Here is a 25,476-nt window from a genome sequence, read left to right on the forward strand (position 1 = left end):
TATCGGAATGATGAGAGTCGAATATAAAAATGAAGGCGGGAGGATTTTTTGAAAGTCAAGATTCTTGTGGAGTCGGGAGCAGTTAAAATAAAAATGCCAGATGAAGGGAGGGCCGAAAGGGAGGGAGATGGGGAGAAATGTATCGCGAGCCATCTCAATTCTGTGCAACAGTGAGTGGTCCCGAGTTAAATCCGTGCGCAAAGCTCTGGGGGGAGCAAATAAAATCCTGCAAAGGTTAGGCTACAACGTGTCAAGAAGGTTTTTATGTAACTCCTGATCTTGATCCGAAGAAAAATTTTCCTTTGAAGATTCAGGTTTTGATATGTTTCCGAGGGAAATTATACTTGTTAGTGGACTTCGCTAAACCACATGTACACCAATTAGGTCGTGAGATTGTAAGTCCCATTATTAGTTCGGAAAATATGTGAGAGAAGTTTCAAGGAAAAAGAAAATTGGGCAAAGCTTCTCGTAGGAGACTTTCTACGTAGTACAGATGGCGGCATAATAGCTATATCAAAACTTGTATGCTAGCGCGGTTATTTATTATCACAGATATATTTACGTATTTATTTACCTGAAATATACAGAGAAGAATGGTAACTCCCTCTCAGTTTGTAAAATAATGCAGAGTGAGAAAGACTGAGGATTAAGGTATCCGCAATGCAATCCGAAAAATCAGTAATTACGATGTCGTATTTTTGTAAAAGGCCATCATGCTTAAAATCACAAAAAAACATTCAAATTATAAAACCATAGCATCTTTTTAAGCTTACAGAACTATTGATTCAGCCAAATGCACTAATTTACCACTAAAAGATTTTCTAAAACACAGTAACTTACATACTTTTAAAACAGCGTTTTCTGTGGCATTCCAGGAGTGAGCAAAATAATTATCGGATAATTTGAAATATCATAATTTTACTCTTAATAATTATCTAAATGAATCTTTACTGAAAATCTCTGTATAGATCACGGAGTTTATCTTGAAAGCATACGTGCCGGCACCAGTTATTAAAAACCATCATCTAAAGAAATTTAAATGTTTGTATCATAAACTCAAGCATCGCGATAGGCATTCTGAAGCAGAGATCGGTGACAAATGGCACACCGGACTCATAAACCCAATGGGACAAGGCGCACCACCTACACATACCACCCACGATCAAATATCTGAGACGGAATGGGAGCCGTAACACTTGAAGCGAAAAATTTACACTTTTATCTGAACATAGGAGAGCACTTTATATATCTCCCAGATAAAATTAACCCGAGGTCCAGTTCCTCCGAAAAAAAACTCGAGGGTCGTAAAACAGAAGCGTGACGCTATGAGGAGGCGGCTCATTAACCATCCCGGATATTTTCGCTGTCGAATGGGTGACACCAAAGCACCATCGATAAATTTCCACCGATAATAGCCTGAGCAGGACTCGTCGCGCGGCGCGCCCCTGTGCGGCGGCGTATTTGAATGAGCGGACCGACGGCGGATGTCTGCTCCGTCCCGCGCGCGCGGGCTGGGATGAATAGTGTGCGGAGATGGGATGGATGACGTCTGGGACCGGAGGCGCGGAGTTCCGAGAGGAGGGAAGAGGCTGGAGATATTGGACCTGCGGTTCGTCTCCGGGGTAAAAGGCAGGCAGGGGACGTCGATGTAGAGGTTGCGGGGAAACTGAGAAACAGTAGGTTGGCAGGGGATGGAGGAACACTAGGTCCGCGGGGAGAGGAAACGTGAGTTATTTGGCCTCATCCCAACGGTGACCCCCGCACCCTTCCTCTTAAAGACGCCGCCCTAACCCATCCCCCAAAAAGACTAACGCACACTAGCAAGAATGCCCGTGTTCTTCGTCTTCTCCTTCTTCTTATCCGCCGCCACCGCAGAGACTCATGCTACAAAGCATCCACCACCCTCACACTACCCCGCTCCTGAAATCTCCACACGAGGATCTCCGTTCTCCCATTTCCCCCAAACAAACTAGACCTCCTCTCTCACCCCCACTCCAACTTTAATATTTTTTCTACTACGTGGACGCGTAGTAAAATGTGCGGTTGAAGCTTGATAGTAGATGACGAAGGGTGAGGCGGGAAAGAGGCGGGGAAGAAATGGATTAAAATGAAAACTCAAAAGAATCTCTCCGCCTCAAATGTTTTCGGCTACCTATTTAGTAGTGAAGCTGCGTTTTTTTGAGAGAATTACGATCGTCTCGCCACGAGTCACGTACTCTTCCTTCTCAGCCCGAAATTTCTCTCGAGTCCGCTTTGCTCTCGCAGCCCACCTCTTCCTCACTTCCTCTGACTCACTTCTCCATCCTTTTTCTTCATTATTATGGCGCTCTGCGAAGTACTGGGGATTGAACTCAAATTTTATAGCGATGCCAGATAACTACGGCTTGTGTAATGGCAATCGAATCACAGATTTTAGCAAGGGAGGGTATGAGCTTGATGTCTCTCCCTCTGTTATTTTTATGCAACGCGAATCATATTTTAAGAAGATAAATTTATTAGACAGCCACTCCCAAAATTGTCAATGCCATTTCTTATGGAGAAAAAGTTTTCGACTTAAAATCAGGTATGGCAAGGGAAACTAAACGAAAGCTAAAGCCAGTAAAAATTCAATGGTTTCGTTCCCAGGAGCGAAACGTAGAAACGAAACGAAATGGATTTAAACCCGGGGACCTAAACTCTGCCTCGAAACGAAATCGGAGTGAAAACTACTTCGGGTCGAAACTAAACTAAAACTCTGGGACGAAACGAAACGCAGATAATATTTCGCACCCATGGGACCACGTACTTCACCTTCGAACAGTTGATTTTCGACCCACGCGCCGAGTACGAAGTATGGTTGAATGAAGAGAGGTTCGACCTACCTCCATTAGATGTATCGGGCTCTCATATTCTTACCATTAACTGGACAGCTGTGAACGCAAACCGGCCATTTGATTTTTAAACTCAATGTTATAACCTCTCTACACGTATGCCAAACGCAATGGATCGAAACTATTCCCTCTTATCCCCCTTCCTCCACTCAACTGAAGTATGAGCAGCGGAATTCCGATTGACTTCGTTTCGTTCCCGGGAGTAAAGTTTCATCCCGGGTCGAAACTAAACTCCTTGGTGATTTTAATTTCGTGCAGGACTGAAATTGAACCTAGGTATCATATTTTCGTTTCCCTCCGGACCGAAACGGAACATTTTCGTTTCGTTTCACTTACCATCCCTGCTTAAAATATTAAAATACTTGGATAAACCGAAACTTTGAGTCTATAATTCCAGAACTAAGCGTGAATGCGATTATATCAGATGTCATTCTGAAATAAAGTGGAGTGTGCTTCAACTATCGACTAATTGGATGCATGGTTTTTACAAAAAACCAATTTTAGTAACGTCCCAATTATCCAAGATAATGACGTGTAGAGGCGGCACGAACAATTGGAAAAGACGGGATGATCCAAACTAACTTAAATCATTAAAGCTATTTTTATTTACTTAGCAAAAATATTTTGTTAATTATTTCAAATAATGCTCTGGCAATGTATCGAGTGAATTCTAAAGGTGCGCGTCCTATATTAGGGTCAGAAAGAGTGTAAGCGCTTCACTAAGGCAGTTACTAGGCTGCCTGATATTCTGATATGTACCAGCATTGTGTTCCTTTCTAAGGCAAATATCGGAGTGGTAATTATTTTTCAACAAATAAAGCTTGGAAAGACATATAGCAATAACATTTATGCCTCAAATGCAAAAAAAAATCCGAAAATAAGTGCTGAAACGAATCTTAATGAGTTTTATGCTGTAATTATTCTCGAGCTATTACAATAAAGACTTACTGTACAATTTATACAATTCCACAGAAATATAACTAAAATCGGTGAAAAAGATTATTTCTGTCGATGTTAAACTTGAAATTTCTCGAGCCAGGTCACCATTCCTCCTTGGATCGTTTTCGAAAGAGCCACTTCTCTCGGTTGGACACCGGAAAAGGCTTGAACGACTTCTCATGAAATTTTCGAGATGGAAGAGGAGGGAAAAAACGGAAAGGGCAAAAATGCATGGCGTGACACGTTCAAATCGGGGGAGGAGCCAGAAGGTGTACAGGGATCTAAGGGAAAATGAGGGAGAAGGAAGGCGTGGGATGCGGGTGAAATGACCTGAAAGAGCGCTCTCGTGCGTCTGTGTTCAGCTTTCAATCCGCCGAGAGAGCGAGAGGACATGCGAATAGTAATGATTTCCTCGCAACGGTTAATCTTCAGGCCCACTCCAATTTCCTAAACCATAGGCCGTAAATGGAGAGATATTTCAGAGCGCCTTCATAGACCTGCCCACAGATCCCGTTCTCTTCTCACCAATCGCCACAAATTTCATCTATTATTCAAAGTTACCGACCGCCACTGTTTAGGTCACAGGATGATTTATTACCGAGTTCTATGTAAACAAAAAAGTAGGTAAAGCTAATGAACTGCTTTAAGAAGCACGATCCAAGTGGAAAATAAATCGTGATTCGAAACGCAGCCATTGCATACTAGTTAACCTGATCGATGAAATTACGACATGAATATATCAATTGGCGAACGATATATACCGGACATAGTAACTTAACATTCGGTCTATAACAGCGGTAAAATTGATCACACATGACAGTCGGTCAAGAAAAACTTGTAAGTAATAGGGTAGTTTCCTTCATCAAAGAAAGCAAAAGGCATTGATTGCGATTCTTTACCCACCATTAGTGCATTCATAATATACAAATTATTTGTTTTCATAAATCCCAGTTTAGGCGAATGTCAGTGGTCAATTTTAACCTCATTTGAAAAAGGTCAGATTGGCGCCTATGCGATGCCACTCCACGTGACGTCAAAGGGTGCTAAATGCTATACGAGTAGATAGGAGTTTTACATCGTCTGAGATTACCAATGCATGCATGAGGCACAGAGATCAGGGAAACATCTCTTAATAGTCACTTATTAAAATTGCCTATGGTCGGAAAGTTTCCTTAGTTTGATAGGGTATTGATAATCATTATTTAAGCCAAGCGCTGCCTGCTAGCAGGGTACTCTACGCTACCGCCATGCTGGGCTGCCAGCCTCCTGCATCGTAGCGGCGTCAATAGACTTGCACCCTGGTGGCCTCACACAGCAGCAGCTAGACGTCACACGGGCTTTTCCCATCATTCATACTTAGCCGTCTTAGCACACTTTTAATTTAATCGCGAAAAACAGATATCGTCATTTAAAAATCTAAATTCCTAAAATACGTTCTCCAGGAGTAATAATTTTTCTATTTAGGCAATAGAAAAATAATAGGAAATCACCCCATGAGATTATGAAAACATTTTTTAAAAAGAAGAATGGATAAAGAATTGAATGATAAATCATCACCGGGCTAAAATGAAGTTGCATGGTTGATCCACGAGCGAGCAAAGAAACAATAAGCGTAATGAAAATGATGCGTGCGACAACGCGCTGGGACGACGGCTCGTCAAGCAAAAACTCTGGAAAACGAGCGAGTGTCCTCAAAGCGAAGGGGAGAGGTTTAAAAATGACTGACACAGGGGCATGTATTCTCAAGATGAATCCGCGTTTCCGGTGGACAGTTGAGTGCTGCATATCTCTCATAGAGGGGACGAGTTTTTTTTTCGGTGATGGAAAGAATTATATGGTCGCAGCATGCAAGATAAAGCATGGACTTAAGGGACCGCTATAAGTATTATTTTTAGTCCGGACTTCAAAAGAAATGTGGAGACCAGTAGGGGAGAAATGAAGGGAAAACCCTGAGAGAAAACCGGACGAGAACTAAAGGCTAAAAGGGAAGATGTGAGCTGCCGAAAAATGAGTTCAAGAGGGTAAAATAGTTATATTTATATAAGTAGCCGGGGTTTTGGAGTTAATAATAATGAAAATTGGCAACACTTTGGTCTATTTGAGTTTTAAGTAGAAGTGATTTCTGCATTGCAACACCTCTTCATCAGTAAAAACAAATATAGAAAGTAGACGGTGAATAACATCTGAGGAGATGACCAATCTCCACCAGAGACAGCCATGACCCGTTTAGGAAACTTTAATTTTACAAGGAAGTCAGCAAATGGCTTATATGTTTGGAAGAAATGGCTAAACAAAATTAAAACGAGCATTTTTTCACACTTTTCGGAATCACAATAATGTGGGCAACAAAATATATCGAAGTCTTCTTATTAAGAACATGAAATGTGATCGACGGCCACAATTAGATAAAATAAGAAGAGAGAAAATACAAGTAACTCTTTAAGCGTAGAATAAATAAAGTTTGGCCAAATATGGTATAAATTGAAAACCAAAAAGTTCGGAATTTTTCAAATTAAAAGTAAGATTTGCTACTTACCGGTACATATTTTCAATTTCTTTGCACGAAAATCACACAAAAATTGTCATGAAGTTATTCCCGTGAAAATAGTTTTTATCAGCAGTTTTAAACATATTTATAAGCAAATAATTATAAATTTTATCTTTCAGATCGCATAACTTAAGAAGCCACACGAAAAAACCTGGAAAAACATCTTGGCCATTCGAATTTAATCACCATACCGTCGAGTTTTCAGAGATAGATATCACGACGTAAATGGGTTTTCCGAGCTAAAATTTCATTTTGGGGTATATCCGTGACTGCAATCTGTCTTTCTGAAGAAAATAAAAGCAACCATTTGCGGACGGAAAATAATCACAAAATAGAAATTCATGTGGTTGAACGGCGGAAACAAAGCTGCGGAGCCCATAATGCGCGATCGCACAAAAATTCCAACGGGATTAGTGAATACTTCCTTCATTCTTTGATATGCCTCACTAAGGCTGTCGAACAATGATCTCTGTATGGCAAAGGTTGCCTTTAATGAAATGGAGGAAAGAATAACGAAGATTATCCCCGATACCTATCGCCCGACCTTCGTTATTCAAATGACATCGATCTCTGCTACCCCAGTCATGAATTACCTGCCGAAACGTGATATCCTAGCCCTGCCCCAACCAACTCCCACGGCGCGGTGAATGTGAAATAATCCATGGCACGCTCAATTTGGCGACAAGGACCTCGGGGCAACGCGGGGAACTGATTCCGGAGATACGGAGGAACACGTCTCCATCGTGTCTTGGGAGAGGGATGAGAAGGGACCGGGAAGAGTTAAGAGAGAACCGCGGAGCTCTAACGGCGGGCGAGGTCCGTAGGGTGGTGGGGAGGTGACCTATGGTCGCGGATGATCCAACCTCATTCGCCTGGGGAATAATATCGCCGAATTCAGAGCCGAAATCTCAGGCACGAAATGAAGGGGCCGGGTCAAACCGCAGAGGTCGTGGGAGAAGGAGGGAAGGAAGGAGAATATATATAAAAGAAAACACGGTGGAGAGGCGTGTAGGAACGGGAGTAAGAGAAGTGAGGGGAATGAGGGGGAAAGGCACAACAGCAAAGAAGAGAAGAGAACCCATTGAGAGAGAGTTGGGTACGCAAGTATTTCGGTGTTCGCGGGAGGGGGAGTGGGTGGCATGTAAGCTGTGTCGCCCCTTTTCACTTGTAACTTTCTTGTCCTCCCGTATTCCCCACTGAATCGCCAAGCTTTCAAGATTTTACTGGGCTTAAGTAAAAACAGTCTCCAAGGTTATTTTGAGCACAGAGACTCGTTTACTCCCTGGTGACAGGGGATACGTTATAATATAACTACTATGGGTTATAAACGAATCCCCAGTGGCCGTCAACAGATGCAAGTAAAACGGGAATCACTCTCCAAAGAATAAACCACACTCTCATTTCTTGCAGTAAATTTACGAAAAGATTAACGGGAATACCTTCAAGTATAATTATCTCAATTTTAAGTTTCTGTGCAGGCTTGAAATAAGAGTGTGGTACAGCCCCTCTCTTGGCCACAACTTATCCTTTAGTATTTGCCCAGACTCTTGCAGCTTTAAAAAACCGGTCGATATTCAAATTGCTTACATGATTTCTTATTAATGCTATAAGTCTAAGAAGTTGAATTGTGATGTACATTTTTGAAGAAGAAATGTCGTTATAGGAAAGAGAAAATAATTAACTTTGGTGTATTTACAAAAAGTGGATTTTTTATGTCCACATTGATTATTTGAGCTCATTTAATAGATTAAATTATCGGAACTCCTAGTTCTCAATTCATTCATTAAAATGTTTGTTCCTAAATTGGAGCAGACTTTTATTCCATGAAGTCATGTGAAAATCTAATACACCGTAATAATAGATTCATAATGGTATCATTTCCAATTTAAAATAGGAATTATGATAATGTCGGAAATCAACATGGGCTCGCAGAAAAAGAGGAATGGAATTCCTATAGATCGTCCCAATTATAAGAAGAAAGGGAAACAATGCCAATCTTACACACCTCTTGGCTCTAGACAAAAAATTCCATTTGCAGCCTTTAAGTACCTAAAATTACCTCCCATTCATTACGAGTACCACTAATTAATTAGGAATGCTATCTGACTTGGACATTGGTCACCGTAAACGATGCGTGGCGAAATGATCGCCTTATGGCCGACAATAAAATATATTTCCTTCTCCACGCATCGCGCACCATACCATAAAAATTAAGTAAATACCAGAAGCAACACAGTGTAGACAATCTGACCGATAAATCAAGCGAACTTAATTGGATCCACCTGCCTCGGGAGCAATTGTTATTCCCATAGACACAGCGAGCGCAAAGGAGAGAGAAAGATGCTTAAACGAGCTTCTGGCTATTCCCGTTTTATTGCCCCTTCCAACGAAAAACGCCACAGAAGACGGTGGGAGAGGTCTGGTATGGCACGAAGGGGTTGAAGAATAAGAAAATGCAGATGTGGAGGAGGGTGAAGGGCCGAGGAGAGGGTGGGGGAAGCATGGATTCGTGGGTTGCGAAGGGGGTGGGCAAAGGGTGGAAAGGGGGTGGGGGGAGAGTCGGGGCGTGGGAACGCAGAGGCCCCACGCACATCTGGACCCGTGTGTCATCTCAGTCCAGCCGCCGCGTCCCCCACTCTCACTTCGCCTCCTTCCACTGCCAGAATTCAAACTCCCCTCGCACGCCAGCCCTGCCCATGGCCCTGCTCCGCGCCCAACAGTGAAGCTAAGGCGCTCACGGGTAAATTTTACGAGAAAAATCACAAAAAAATTAAACTTTCATGCTATAAGAATTAGTTAACTCGAATATGAAGAATAAATTTTTAAAGAAGAGTTAGAATTCAACTAAGTGTGCACGGTTATTTTATAAAATTTTGAAAATTTTTAAACAATTAAGAGGGTCGACGCCTTTTAGGAAATACATTATGAGGAGACACAGAAATAAATAAATTTGAAAGCAGAGAAAAGTGTGCTGTTATGATAACTTATGAGGACAGAATTAGGGACATAGATGCGAAGGTGAAGAAAATCAATACGACAGTGAACCGCAACAGATTTCTTAGCATTTTGAAACCTGTTCTATCCTTCACAGCGTAGCCATTCAGTTTGCTTTTCACTTATTGGCTATTAAAATATGCGTGGTAGGACTAACAGGACGGTGCGTACCAAATTTTTATAGATCTGCATTTGCTAAATAAATCTGTGCAGCAGCTTTGATCTAAATACTTCTACCACTGATGCACTCTTCTTGCGAACTAGTGTTTTAAAGAAAAATGTAGTGGACGGCAAGTTGGGTATTATTTTCGCCCTTACCAACAACTCCATACGTAAATACAACAGCACTATAATTGTGGAAAAAAAGTGAACAAAAGTTATTTTTTGACGTAGAATGAAATATTGCAACCAGAAAGGGGGTAATATTTAGTGAGTACGTGCACAGGTGTTATAGTTTATAGCAGGCTCCTCTCGAATTCCCAACGTACGCCCATAAAATGGCTGTTAGAGTATACTGGACGACGAGAAATCGAATCGTTTCATACTGTCCAGAACCCTTACTTTGGCATCATGCAACTATATGCGTTGTTTTCATCCATGTATTGGCCGTTACAGAATCGACTTCAGTGCCCCTTTCCCACCCCTTTATAGATTCTTATCTCTGAGAACCTCTCAGCGTCGGTAAGCACCCTCTCACTTTTCTCCTCACTTCATCATCATTCCCATCATCCACGACGGCCGACGAACGCTTTTTAAAGTGGCTCTTCGCCACAGATGTGCAACTACACCCGTCAACGTCTTTAAGGATTCAACCAGCCCATGAATGCTTTGCCCCCATCTAATGCGTCAGGAGAGAGATGAGTAGTAGTCGTAAATGTTCTTCAAGCTAAAAATGGAGACATTTATAAAAAACTATAGTGTATGGGTTCAAAATTTGAATGGCTGGGAGAGCAATTATTTTTCAAAATCTCTTTCTTTGTCGAATGTTACTATGCTTTACTAATATATGTTAATGAATAGTCCTGGACGCCTTCAATGGTAAATATTTCTGCAAAAGTGACATTGCCAATAATTTCAGCCTTTAAATAAATACCATTTTCTCAAACGTGATATTAACAACAAGAAAACAGGCCGGGAAAAGAGTAAGTATTTGTGCGGCCGATGGTGCTTGTAGCAGAAGGTAGGACAAGAGGAGTACTGAGAGAGAATGGCGGAGACGTTACGACAGACCAGTCTCAGAAATGTAGATCGCTCATAAAGATGATAAAAGCTAGTATTAATCTATTTGACTTTTTATACTTCATTACTTGAATTTAACCCCTGAAAACTAAAAAATGTTTAAAAAAATTCAAAATCTATATCAGCACACGATTATACTACTTTTGGTGTCCTGCAGTTAAATATAACGAATTACGCTCAGGGAGTCGCAAAAGATTTGGCTACGACCTAGTTGCAATTGAAATTTTAATCACTTCAAATTTGCTCACTTTAATTTTACATTTTCAACCTCTTAATCTATTCCTTAATCCTCTCTGACCTACCGACACGTCACCGGGAGAAATGAATGCTGACATCCTAATTTGGAGATTAAACTTTTTCTTGGAAAATTATTTATTCTAAAACGTATGAAACAATCCATTCTCAATTCTGACTGTCTACTTCATATCAACCATCCGATGTAGCTATCCTTATTCCCAGTTTCCTTTTCAGGCTTTCCAGTGGTAAATATCCAAAATATCATTTCATGCATGGAATTCTCAACTTATATTGTATTAAGCATGGCATTTTTATAATATTATCTACTACCATGCTTTATTAGCAGAGGCTAAGGACCTCATTTGTTCTCATTTCACTCCCATATAAAAACTCTGAAAGACAGTAGAATTCTCGATTTCGCTCATGATATAGTGGTTAAAGTCTCGCAGTGGCCTTATTTTCTCGAATTAATCCACAATTTGTCTCCTTATGCTCCTACTTTCAAGACAGACGAGTTTTTATTTCATACAGGTTCGGATTCTCGCTTGCCTTTTACTCTGCTAAAATAGCAATTTCAAAAGAGAGTCAGAAAATATTTCTTCCTCCATGAACTCGAGATAAATATTTAAGTGCAGCGTTAAGTACACTCAATTTTTTAATTTTAAAATGGAAGTTCCTTCAAGAGGAAAAACGATTTAATATTAAATTAAAATTAAATATTGCATTAAATATTATATTTTATTTAGGAAATTCATATTAAAGTTTATTTGAGACATTTTAGAAAACCATTATTTACAATAGTCTAATTACTGTAGTTAAATAAACTAATTTTATTCTTGGAACTCAAATTGCTAGAGTAAACGTTATGTGCAATCAATATTTAACTATTTCACAAGAAAGGACTAAGCACTTATTTCATGGCACTAGCCGAGAGAGCCCTCATCATTTTGAGAATGAAATCAGAGGAAGACAAAAGGAAAATAAATACTTCAGTCATCAAAATTATTTTATTCTTTTTTGAATTAAGTGAATTAAAAATGATATAAATGTAAGAGTGTGAACTGCAATGAAACCGATATGTATACGGTAGTCGCATTCTCCAATAAATGTACATGGTACATTACCTCGAATGACGAGAATACCTGAACATGAACCATTTAAATTGCACCGATTTACATGAAGCAAAATAATAAAATGCTCATACATTATGGTAAAATGTTATCAATCGCCTAATACTATTCAAGGCTATTTATGGACAATGCATATATGAGTGCTGAGTATATTACAGAGACAGGATTGGTAGTTGTAAGCTGATGGTAAGTCTAGATCATTTTCGTCCCGAGAGAGATACGATGAAGTTGGAAATAAGGAAATAAATGAGAGAAATCTTTCGTCTAAATTAGGAACTTAAGAATTTCAACATTCCATACCAAATTATGCAAACAATATCATCAAAATTTGGGCCTTTACTAAAAGTTCTTTCTCTATAGATTCTACAAAGTAGTTAGTATTACGTAGGCACCTCCTCTACGTTCTTATAACTCCATGTCCAATAATATCCATTTAATGAGATAAAAACACCTCAGGAGTACTGCTTGTGCTGTCATCGATCCGCAACAAAACAACAATTTTTTCATCCATCCGTAATCAAGGAGCATCACGAGGAAATATATCTAAAATCTATCCATAATTTTCCAATTGCTGTTCCAACAGAGGATAGAAAAAAATTTACCCTTTCGGTAAAGGTGGCAACACTACCATCCACTACCCCTTCCTCCACCGCAACGATTCGGAGCCTTGGGGGGTTGGGAAAGGGAGAGAGGGGCCAGACAGGCGTCTTACACACCCCAAACCGTGGCAGCTGTGGTCCAGCCAGTAGCAGACTTGGGATGGAGAAGAAGAAGGAGGAAAGTCTCTCCTTCCTCCGTCACATTCCCCACTCCCCATCGTCCTGCACACTCCCTGCCACCGGACCCAACCGCCGCGCGAAAAAAACACACACTCCCGCCCTCCGACGAAAAGGCCCCCAACTCCGCCATGGAGGAGCGCGGGTGCCATGGAAATAAGATTAAAAAATGGAACGAGACATGGGAAGAAGGGGTTTCGGACAAAAAGAAAGGACAAGATGTAGTGCAAGAATGAAAAGGATAAAACAGCTGACTGTCGGGATGCAAGGGGTAGGAGGGGGTGTGAGTAAACCGGAGACGGGAGGGCTACTGCTGGTCGACCGTTGGTTCAGGCAAAACATTGGTTTCAGGTCTACCTGCTCTGATATAGATGCCAGAAAAGTTTTTTTTTTAGCTTTAGAACCCCACCCATAGCTTGGAGAGTTTATGTGGGGCCGAGAGATAGCAAAACGAAGCATGCCATTGATGCACAATAAGATGAACATTTTCAAACCAAAATACACTTTTCTTCAGTCGCTACGTTTAGATTTACACTTTAAAAAATTGTATTACCCAATGCAGCCAAGAACTCAAAAATCATGAGCGTTTTCGGATTCTACTGAAGAAATGGTTACAAACTTAGGGTAGTGAACTAGGACGAATATATATTTGAATTTATAAATCGATTATTTACCATATTTTGAATAATGATAGTCAGCCCTATTAAAATGACATATTGAACTGCTGTGAAAGTTACAGATATTCACGAATAAAAGCACGAAAAACGGAAACCCAACGAATATTCATAATTTTTACCCCATTTCCTTGAAAATGTACGCTGTTATCAAGTAATAATTAAAATACATGCCATACTTTAAGCAATTGCCACATCTTTTAGCACAAATAATAAACATATTCTGAGGTTATGGTAATACATGAATAAGATTCGAGCACAAAGTTATTGTGACATCAATATTATGTTAATTCATTATATTTAAATACCTAATAATCGATTCCACACGTTATTCATAAGTTTTAATGGAAACGGGGTGGCGTAATGTTTTCAGTAACGGTACACCGAAGGTTTTACGTTTTTTTGCGAGCATAGAATTTTTAAGATGCAAATATTATTGGGATGAACTCATTAAATCTCCACCCACTCAAATTTTCCTTTTTATTTAATATCCGGTAGAGGAGCCTGGAGTTAACTTTTCCAACCCCTGTTGCGGCTTCGCTTGTGGTCGTAAGCAGCAGCGACCGCTACATGCTGCCACATGTGCTCCAGGCGTCGTTCCACTGTTTACGAGCTCCCCAAGGAGACGATGGAGAACTAACACGAAGGAGACTGCGGAAGAGGGGCTGGAGCGTAAAATGGAAGTGTTTGTGGGGATTGAAGAGGATAAAAACAAAAAGGGGGTTGGAATATTCATGCTATCGCAGGAGCATACATGGGGATATTGGAATAGTTGTAGTTTTAGTTCATCACAGCTCCCCCCATCGAGACAAAGGCTCCTTGTCATTATGTAGGCATTAATTGAACTTCCAAGTGGCAAAAGTATAACAACGAAAACCCATATGAATCATTTGATAGCATAAATCGTCAAACAATTGATAGAAAAATTTATGTTTTAATCAATGGTATCAACATCGAATCAAATGGTATTTACATCAATGATTAATAAATTGGGCCACGTATTTCAAAGATACAAATACCTATTTAAATAGAGTCAAGGGTATTCATGCAAAGAACGGAGTTGGAAAACCATAAAAAAACTATGAAAAAAGATAGCGAAATTATGCCTTATAACTGTCAATTGAAATGAAGCATTGAGCTCATATTTTAGATGAGGAATATTTTTATAGGATGTATTATAATAAAAGGAGATTAATTAATCATGCTATCCAACAAAGTCTTCGAAAATTAAAGCAATGTAATTAAATTCGGCATATATATGGTCTACTTGCAAAACGAACATATTGGAAAAGTATACAACCCCTCATGAGCCCTGCACTCACCTGGAAATGAAAGCAAAACGTGTTAGAACTATTAAAATTGGCATTAATATATCATATAGGTACCTCTCATCATCAGAATTTAGATGACAAAAATACGCAAAAGATCTCTTTTACTAAAATTGGGCGGCAATATATACCTCAATACTCAATATACTTTCTCGTATTTCTTTCCTTGGCTTCTTATCGTTTCCAGATATTTAACGCAATAAACACTTTGACGCAGCATATCTACGTCTTTTCCAATGGTAAAAAAATCCATTTTAAAACTTTCGATGACTCTGGTGACTAGAAATAAATTTTAGGTCCGAATTAAGTAAAAGCTATAAAAACCTATTTCAAGAAGAAAAATATATAAATTTGTCAGATTTTTAGGCGATCGAGAAAAATATCATTGAAGTCTATTGCTCTAGGATTGATGATTGAGATGCGGAATTAGGAACGAACTATCAGTTAGCACCACAATTTACTGTCTTCCGTTTGGACTATCAAAGTTATATTAATTAATTAGAACATACAAATGACGTGCAAATCTGTGATAAAAATGGATATTTACCCGAAAGCTTAGCCAGGTTACTGATGAACGGTTTAGTCATCTCGTTGCCACTGTGTGAGGGGAGTTTTTATTGAATGCTACAAAAAATATGGCTTATATACTGGAAATAAAATAAGATAAATTTAACCCAATCAATTGCATAGAGATCTAACAAAACCAATTCCAATAGCATGGAAATAGGGATTACATCTCTTCGCCTAAACTTGTCTCCGACACATTAAGAAGAGAACTGCACACTGAAAATACAAAAAAGTCTTTCTCTAATCCGAGGTGTAAGCTGGGTGGAGTCTCAAACGATGCAACGGATATCATTGTGCTGAAACGAGATGATTTCGCAAGATGCATCTACGATCTCCTCTTCCACCTCGTCACCCACCTCCCCAACGGCCCAACCTCAACCCGGCAATCTGCGCCGCATTGTACTACACTCCACCTTTGCCACCGAGCTCTTTATGCTTATGGCGGGCCCCCCAGCCGCCATTGCACAGCTCTTGCTTACGTCCAAAGCCCACACGCACCGTATAACTGGGGTTCAAGTCAACCACCTGCTGCCTGTTGCCGTTGGGAAGAAACCGCAACCCTGGAGTGACCTCACCTAAGTCAGGAAGAAAAGGGGAGAAAGGCCGCGCCGAACTGGGAAGAATTAGAAGTGAGGAAAAAGATAGGAGTGTAATTTCACAAGCTCAGTGTTGGTGTCTGCAAAGGCTTTGTCCGGACAGCAGGGAATGGATGTTTCCATCCGTCTTGTCATTTTAGGATTTAATTTTCAAGTATGTTTATTTCTCTCTCCTTTCACACTCAACTGCTTGACCCCAGGGGAGTGTTGGTCTTTCATTCTGTTGACACGTAGTCTTCGCTGTGCAATTGAGAGGATGTCTTGGCTTCATCTGGCCTTCCGGCATTGGAGGGGAAGAACTTGTTCAGTGCAGCAAGACTTCTCTACGGTAACTTCTTCAGCGGAGATGAATGCTTAAGAGCATCATTACTTCATCACTAAATCCCTCAATTTGAATATTCTCGCGGATTAATATAGTCAAAATTCGCTTTCCACAATCACTCCAATCGAGGCAAACTACCAAAAATCTCATTCATTCGTTCTAAAGCATAAAAGATGACATGGACAGGTTCGAGAAACGAGCATCACCGACGGAACGTATAAAAATGTCATGTCCCGTGAACAAGGGCATAATTCTCATGATAATAAAACTGAATTGAACTGAACTAAACGTACTCTTGAGTAAATCGTTTGAAATCCAGCGTGCATTTACCTGTAGCCCAATTTTGTGGGAAAAATGAGCATTAGAAAAGCTAGGAGGCTTGTCCGTTTCAGAATATTTCCATTGCTAAAATTTTTGATTGTAGTTTCGGCTATATACATACCTAGTTAGATTAACCATGAATATAAAATTAAACAGTCCTAATAACTATTTGTGATGCTTATATGCATTAACAGTCTTTGGAAAGTTTCAAAAACTTTCTATTCAAAGGCTGCGTGTCATTATTAAGTGCCTTTTCAACACCAGGGATGGGTGTTTTCCACCCGCGAGATCCACCAGAAAAACGATAAAGAAAAATGCGCTCATTTGACTGCTTTAAATAAAGCATATTAGAAACTACTTCTAGCAAACTAAGCTGAGACTCATAGTAAAAAAATCAATATCATTGGACTAAATTGCCAAGAAAATCCCCGTTCAATATACTGCATATTCTCACACCACGCCCTTGCCCTTAATCATGGTAAAATAACACACTTCATTTAAAAGTTTTCAACGACCCGTCCTGCTGCCTCACCTTCGCTTCCAGGGGACATTATCTGCTGTGCCAACGAGAACTGACAAAATTTGGGATACAGGAATCATTTCCAGGGCGTCTTTGTCAGCTCGTTCAGCCCCAGATAGGTTCACGTACAGGCAGAGTGGTGAATGTAATAGTGCTTTATAACGGCTTGTGCTGAGTGAAACAGGTGAAAATCAAACGAATTTAGATTTTACTATTTAAAGATATGGAATATAAATGCTAAATTTTATCGGGAACAATAAGAAAATTTTAGCAATTAAATAAGTTGGCAAAAAGTCGTAAGAAAATTGCTGAAAGGCACACCTTACCCATTGCCGTTGAAATTCAAGTGTAAGAGAAAATCTCGAAATTACAAACGTAATACACGACCACCAAGAAGAGCGGTCCCTTACCCACCCTCCAACTCCCAAATGCAGGAGAGTTGTAAAACAATTTTTTTATATCGAAGCAATAAACGGCAATACTTACAGTAATTTAAATGAGTGCCAGTTCAATATATAATAAACACCATATATATTCACTTAACAAATCTGATAGCACATGTAATAAAGAATATCAGTGACCTTCACAGCTGGATGTTCTTCCATGGATAATCCCGTCGAGGGCTACTTCGCAACCTTCAGAAACATTTTTATGACCTCATTCTCCCCGTAATTTTGCGTTTTATTTGTACAGAACGCCCACTAGATCGTCGGAGTTACTTTTTTCTCACTCATTTGAACCTTTATCAAAGAAGTGACATAGATTTACAACCATTCACGCAGAGGAAAATAGGTAATAGGTCTATAAAGGATTAATGAGTCGTATCATTCGATATCAAGTCTACGTTTAAATGTAGCTAATAGCAAATAGATTCAAAGAGATAACAAAGCCTGCAAGAAAAGTGAAAAAGCTTAATGATTTACGTTCGTGAACATTATGCAGAATGCTGTATAGGCATATCCGTTCTCTAATTCAATAATAAAAGGCATTGAGGTTGGAACGATTAAGTGGACTAGGTTTGCAGAAGTCAAGCACATTTTAATATACCAAACCCATGAGGTTTTGTAGAATTTCAAAGGAGAGACTATTGAGAGACTGAGGAGATGGAGGACTATCAGGAAAAAGAATGAGAAATATTTTGAGTGGCGGGGAGGAGAAGTAATTCATATAATTTGATACGAAGTGGAAGAAAATGATATGAATAGACTGTGTACTTGAAAGGGGATATCGGATATCATATGCTATGAAGTACATTACGCTAAAGGAAAAAATATGATTAAAGGTAACACAATGAAAAGGCGCAAAGAGGTACTGAACGGAAGATGTAATTTGAAGGAATAAATACGAACAGAGAAAATTGAACGAATGAAGAGTCTCTATGAAAATAAGTATAAGAGTATCCTAAACATTTTTGGAAGACCCGAGAAAAACGTTTTAGGAAAGTGTGCACATTTAGGACGGACTATTATGTATTAAAGAAATACATACAATTGAGGACTGAATATCTAAATTAAATGGGACAATTATCACAGCGCAGAAGTGTTTGGGAATCCTCATTAGGAGTGATAATTAGAGAGATATCCGAGGGGAGAAAAAGCAGCGGAATTTTCTAGAAGGAAAACGGTATTCAGAACAAACTCATGGATCAGAAAATGTTTTTAGTGCAGGTAAACATAGGAGATCTCAGCGACGAATGCAATGCGGGAAAATACCGACTGTTAATAGGAAATAACTTAAGTCTAAAAGGCTGGGTATAGGAGAGCGGAAAAGGTAAGTAGAAATTCTGAAAGGAACTAAGAGAGGGGATTACAAGAAGCTAGTGCAGAGTAGCGCACGTACTGAAGGAAAATAAATACTGTACATATAAGGCTTGAGACAGGAATAAAAAGAGCGGCAGAGGTCCGTTGTAGGCGTGGAGTGCAAGACTATCGTGAAACTGTGGATTATGAAAGAAATGATGGTGATATTGGAGGAAATAAGGGAGCGGAAGAATGTGGATAGGAGTAGCTTTTCCCCGCTCCTTAAAAGATAACTTTTCATGAAAAGACTGGATCAGAATATATGAAACATACTTATGTGAGATACTTATATAAACTTTTATTACCTACCCATCGTATTTCACATCAAACGCCACCCCTAAAGCTTCATCCTTTATTTTTTCTTTAACATAATCGACGATATGCGATGGCATCTCGGGCATTGAAATTTCCCGCACAGAGAGACCTCTTAGAAGATGGCTAAATATCTTTCCGACTTTATTTCTTTGTTTTCGTTTTATGGACGTGAGGGAACAAAGAGTGGAAGAGACACGGGCAGGAGTGGAAGTAGAAAGAGATAGGGAGCTGAGGAAGCTTTGGAGTGGCGAGAAGGTGGGGAGGGATATAAGCGGGCGGAGGAAGGCATCCAGATTCGCAATCGGAGCCATTGCCGGAGGAACCAGTTGCCACACAGGTAGCAGAGAGGAGGACGGGAGGAATTCCTCGCCGTAAGGTGATTGTTGAATGTGATCGGAATGGAGGGAGGGAATAGGGCAGAAATGAAGAGGCGACAGTGTACGAAGATGAGAGGGAAACATGACTTGAGACATGGGGATATTGACAGAAAAAATAATAAAGAATGCAGAACACTTACCATAACGGGTAAAATAAAAATTACGATGCAAAAGGCCGCGAGTGTCGAGAAAATAAAGATTTTATATCCTCATGTAAAGATTACTGGATCGACTTATTTCATTTGTACATTAAAATTTTGAAACCTCTGCTTTGACCATTCTTTTTTGAATGTTTCTAAAGAAATTAAAAAATCAGTGGAAACAAAATAAAATTCATACCAATACGCATTGGTTATGGAAATGGTTAGAATATTTAGAATGGTTAGAATATAATGCTTGCCAAAGCAGAAAGATGGAACACCTTTTTTTGGTTGACTTTGGTACTTTATTGATAATTTAGAGGCTAAAACAATTAACTTCTAGAAGACCGTATCAGCTACATCTTTACTCTAATGTAAAAGAACGCTATTTTCCCGACGTAACCCCCCTTTTAGGTAGTTCAAAGGCAGAATAATTTAAGGTCCCGAAGCAACTTAGTTTTGGAAAAAAAGGGGTATCAAAAATAACTTATTCCGAGAAGATCTGGTCAAGCAAACGGAAAAAAGTAACCTGGGCAATTAATGATGGCATGCAATAAACTTTCGAAGGTTATGTTTCTGGTGAATGAGTAAAAATTGCTCGGACCAGTTTTATGGGTATATTAATTAATGCTGATGGTAGGATATTACAAAAAAAGCGAATAATTACGGATGCTTGATGGTGTATCTCAATTCAGGAAGGGTTCTCCGGATGACCAAAAGAACAAAAAAGAAAGCAAACCAGAGATAAATAAAGAATCATTCACATTCCCTTCCTCCGAAAACAAAACTAGAGACACCATTAGTTATACAACATAAAATAAGGTAATCTCTTTCCATGAAAATGATATAAACAGTACGAAAAAATTAACAAACTGAAAGCAAAAATTTCAACAAAATTTTATCTAATGTGTAACAAGGGAATGAAAAAGGAATGGAGATGCTCCCTAAACTCAATCTGGAGAAATTGCGAGTCGAATTTTCAAGAGGTAGCGAGCTAATAGAGCGATAATCTCGTGGGTCATTAGGAAGAGCTTCCACTTTATCGAGTCGTAAAAATTATGTCGGCAAAGAAGCTCGCAAAAGAAATAAAAAATCTTGCGGAAGGGGCCGCCTCCAATAATTTTCTTCCTCGGGAGTCTTTCTGCTCCACCACAGGTGCAAAATGTTCGAAAAAAAATCCTATCGCGAAAGAAACAACTGACCACCGTCGACAATGGTCCCGTTTCCATTAAGACGGGTAGAAATGGATTTCTCTGAGGCAAGAAAGGCGGCCGAAGGGAATTGAAGGGGAGGAGGAGCAGGGGGAGACGGAAAAAAGAAACTCGAAGCACATCCGGTCGAAAGATAGATGGACTTTTTCAAGCGAGAAATATATGATCGCTCCCTTATTATATCTCTGAGAGCTCCCGGAGTTGAAGAGAAGTCAAAGCGTTTTTTTTTATTTCTGCCGCTGTAATTCAAAATTTGAGTTAGTCATTCAACGAATTAGGGTCCCCGTATTATTTACATTTCAGAGTTGAAAAATATTCCAAGTAGGATTAAGCTTTGAAAATCAACATTTGCAACATGTAGAGGTTTTTTTCAATTGGGAATACATAGATCGTATCTATGACGAGGCTTAAAAGTACGTAAGGAAATAAAACTTTGTAAGGTTCACTGTTATTTACAAAGTTTTATTTCCTTACTTCCAATATGGAGAGGTTTCACAAAGTAAAGCCTGAAGTTATTAGTTATATTTTTAAAAGTACGTTTTCATAACAAAATTCAGAGTAAATAAGAAAATATATCATTCAACCACGCATGTAGATAATTTGACTATCAGCTTTCTCCACTTTTCTGTGATGCATTTAACGATTGTGTATGAGAAAATTCATATTAATAAATTTCACATTATCATCTTGATCCTAAATAAAACAGTAAGTTTGATTTTTGAGGAAATAAAATTAACAGCCAAACATTTTTTCACACATTTGGCATGCAAAGATAAACGGCAATGTAATTTTTGCACAAAATGCTGCATTAAGAAGCATCCTCTTAACTGCTCTAGATCCATAATAATACAGAAACAATATCAATATCTCTTTTGTACAGCTTAACCAAATTTTTTCGTTTCAATTTTGTATCTTTTTGCAATTATATAGCCATAAAAGATTATATTTTTTAGTATATATCCATCAAATCAAAATTCTTCTTTCAATTATATGATACCTAATCTTATAATAGGTAATAGTCACAAACTGCCTCCAAAACGGTTAATTCAGATAATTTTTAAACTGAAGTCAGGTGGGCAAGCTTCAAGGTCAAAAACACGAAAATTCCCGAAAAAAATTATGGCCAATAAAATACAGAGGGTGTGAAATATAAGCTCTGGCTGTAAAACTTAAGACCCCGAGGGGATTGCAAGTGGTCTAAATTGTATTGGTTCAAACACTGAAGGCTTCTGTGAAGGTAGAATGAGTCCGTTTTTTCAAAAGAAGCGTTATTTTACCCTTTTCCTGCCTCCGATCAACCTTCATTCACCTTCCCGCCGGCAACTGAGAGAAAAAAGAGCGGAAGATGAGAAGTGACCACTCCAGGTACAAGCACATTTCGTGGAGGACGAATGAGAGGATAGGAGGTCTTTGAGACTGCCATCAAATGCCTTATTGCCTTCGGGGATGCGAGAAGTGATGCGTTAGCATTCAAGTTTATTGCTAGATGGATGGGGAAATGTACTACTACAACGGATTAAAAATAACCATTACGAATTCCATGCTCCCGAAAGACAGACATGAGTCGATAAAATTAATTTCATCGTCAATTTTTCAACAGGTTCGTTAGGATTTTAAAGACCGCCAAGAGTGCACAATATTTTTCGAGGGCTAGATGCATTGCACATACAACTGAGCACTTCTACCCAGCCCCCAAGTATTGAGTACTGCTTTGAATCTTCGTTTCATTATTAAATCTCCGTAGAAAAATGCAAATTTGAGGTACTTCTTGTCCATTCAGTAAATTTAATGGAACTCTTTATCTAAAAAAGGGATATAAAATAAGCCTTTTAAGACATAATATCAGGAGATACCTGTCCGCTATTTGGTTCGGGCGGAGAATTCATCGAAAATTTTATCACATCGATATTACTCATCGGATATTCCTCGGCGAAAAAAAACAGCCTTTGATGGGCGGGAAAACCACGTGGCACCGATCAAAGTCTCATCAAAGAACGGTCAATTGCATATTATCCGGAATCGGAGGGCTTTAGAGCCAGGAAGCTTTGAAATAGCCTCGGGGCTGCGCGAGGCCGAGAAAGGTATTGGGATGGGCCACTGTGTGCGCGTACTCCCGAGAACCCGCCGCAATTACGGCAACAGATGGCAACAAGTCTAAGGTACGTTATAGTTTAGCCATTTCGTGAAGAACCTCCCCCTTCCCTCCCTTCTCCATCTGCAATCCTCCCCTTACCCGAGGCGCCTCCGGAATCGAAGGTCTACGTTGACCGACGTTCTTCCGCCTACTCAACCACCCAGAGAGAAGTAACGGAAAGGAGCTCAGGGGAGGCGATGAAGCGCTAAAAGACGCTCCGTTTGCAGTGTGATCGATGGAGTTGGCAAGCCAAGGAGGACTGAGTGATTCCTCCGCAACAATATCGATGAATGGTGGGGTAAAAATCCAAAGAGAAGATTGAAATGAAGATGCGATGAAGAGCGAAAAAAATATGAACATCTTCGCTGAAAATTTAGGCTCACATTAATACCACTCATTTGTAATAAAAATGCAGCAACGTGTATATATGATTACAACAAAGAGTAGGTGGTTCTGCAGTAAATTCTATTTCATTGGACATCGTTCGCACGTCAAGTATGAACACTGTGCATATATTGTACAGCATACAAAGGTATGGGTTACATCTAAAGAAAAAAATGAGCACATAGTGAGATATAATGGTAGCCATAATAAAAGAGGATGGCTAGTTAAATTGAGGGGATAAAATAAGATCATGAATAGCATCAAGGCTATAAAATGATGGAAGCTTAATTTAGGAATTGATGAAAAACAATGACGACATTACAGTCTGTTTGTTAGCAGATAAGAATCAAGGGGAGGATTTTGAGGTTCAAGAAAGAAGAAGTACAAAAAGTGAAAAATAAGAATAAGAGCCAAAAATATACTAATATTATTTGGGAGATAGATGACCAAAGAGAGTGGATATACATTATATAAAAAGCAGAATTCAGGCTATAAAATGAGGAGTGAAGTTGATTCTTGAATTCCACAACTTTAGTAGGGCGTTAGGTAAAGAATTAGCGAAAAACGGAAAGATTTGAATCGTGATCAGGAAGAATGACCGAGATCATGATGTATATAGTATAAATAAACTGATTTAATTACCAATCAAAGGAAGTATACCTCAGTAGCCGTGGAAAGGGAGCTTTTCAAAGTCCCCTGCAATAAAATTTGCACGATTTTCATACAGTACTCTCGGCTAAATAATTCGTTCTTTGTAAGTATATAAAGACCGCTGTCAAAGGAAACCGATTGAAAATTTCCACTACATTATGTGAACAAGATTTATTAAGATATTTGAAGATATTTCAAGCACGGGAATAAAGAACCTAATAATTTCACTCATTACTATACTCATAGTTGTAAATCGCATACTTGGCACCCACAGACATAATCACAGCTACGCATTGAAAGCAGAGTTCATTCGATAGCCATTGATCAATTAGATATCGGCTCCAATAACGTACATAAAGACGCCGCACGATCAAGGTTTACCTTTTATACAAAAACTGTCGTAAATAATAGAGATATGATGAATCATCAGGATCGTTTAAAAGTAATCGCCGAAGAGGACGAAAATCGCATTATACCTGTTACAGACTGAAGACAGGTAGTCAGGTGGAAATCGATACATGGTTTTTTAATATCCTCCCATCGGTCTTTCTGTCGAACTTTTTTCTCAAAATGCGCATTAATCTCCGGCGGGATCGGAGGGAGCCAAGCCTCTCCCTTTCAAATCGCTTAGTGGCCACCTTCGGCCGTTGAAATCACCGCCTCCTGGCTGGGGCCGATGGGGCGTATGGCCCGTGGCAAGGACGATCTCGGGAAAAAAGAGACGCATCCATCCATTAGGATGCTCCAGTTTCGAATATAAGAAGTCTTTCCGGGGAGTGAAGTAATGACTTTCAGTGGACTGGACTCTTTGGACAGACACACACGCGCGTAACTCAGCCGAAATGCGTTTCTGTCAGGAGTGCTTAATGGTCCATTGTGTGTTTATAATGGAATAATTTAAGGGTTGGCCTCAAGGCCTCGGTAATGGGATGCCACCGTGTGTTTGTTTCATGATCTCCAAACATAGGCTAGAAAGACATTTGGTAGATACTGGGCCCATTTGGCTAAAGGAGAATATTTGAGAGGTTAGGAATGAAGGGATCTGAAAATAAGTTTATAGTAAAAAAAATAAAGTTGAACTCATTAAGTATTAACTCCTGAAGGATTGAGAATAGCCATGCACCATATATATCACTTTTCTTTAGAAGGACAGGTTCTCTGCTAAGGAAAAGAAAAAGAGATATGAAAGCCTGCGATTAGATCCAGTGATTCTTAAAGAATATAGTGACCATCGACTGAAGGAGTAATTCTAACCATAGAAATCAATGCACTCCTAAGCAGTTTATTTAAAGCATAAATTTCGACGTAAATGAGGCAGATGCATTTTTAAATTCAGGATTGAGATTTCTATATTTCTTGACATTTCTTACACAGAATACGACAACTTTAATCCTTGAGAAAACA

Source organism: Ischnura elegans, chromosome 2 (assembly GCF_921293095.1).
Source record: "Ischnura elegans chromosome 2, ioIscEleg1.1, whole genome shotgun sequence".
In the NCBI taxonomy this organism is placed as follows: Eukaryota; Metazoa; Arthropoda; class Insecta; order Odonata; family Coenagrionidae; genus Ischnura; species Ischnura elegans.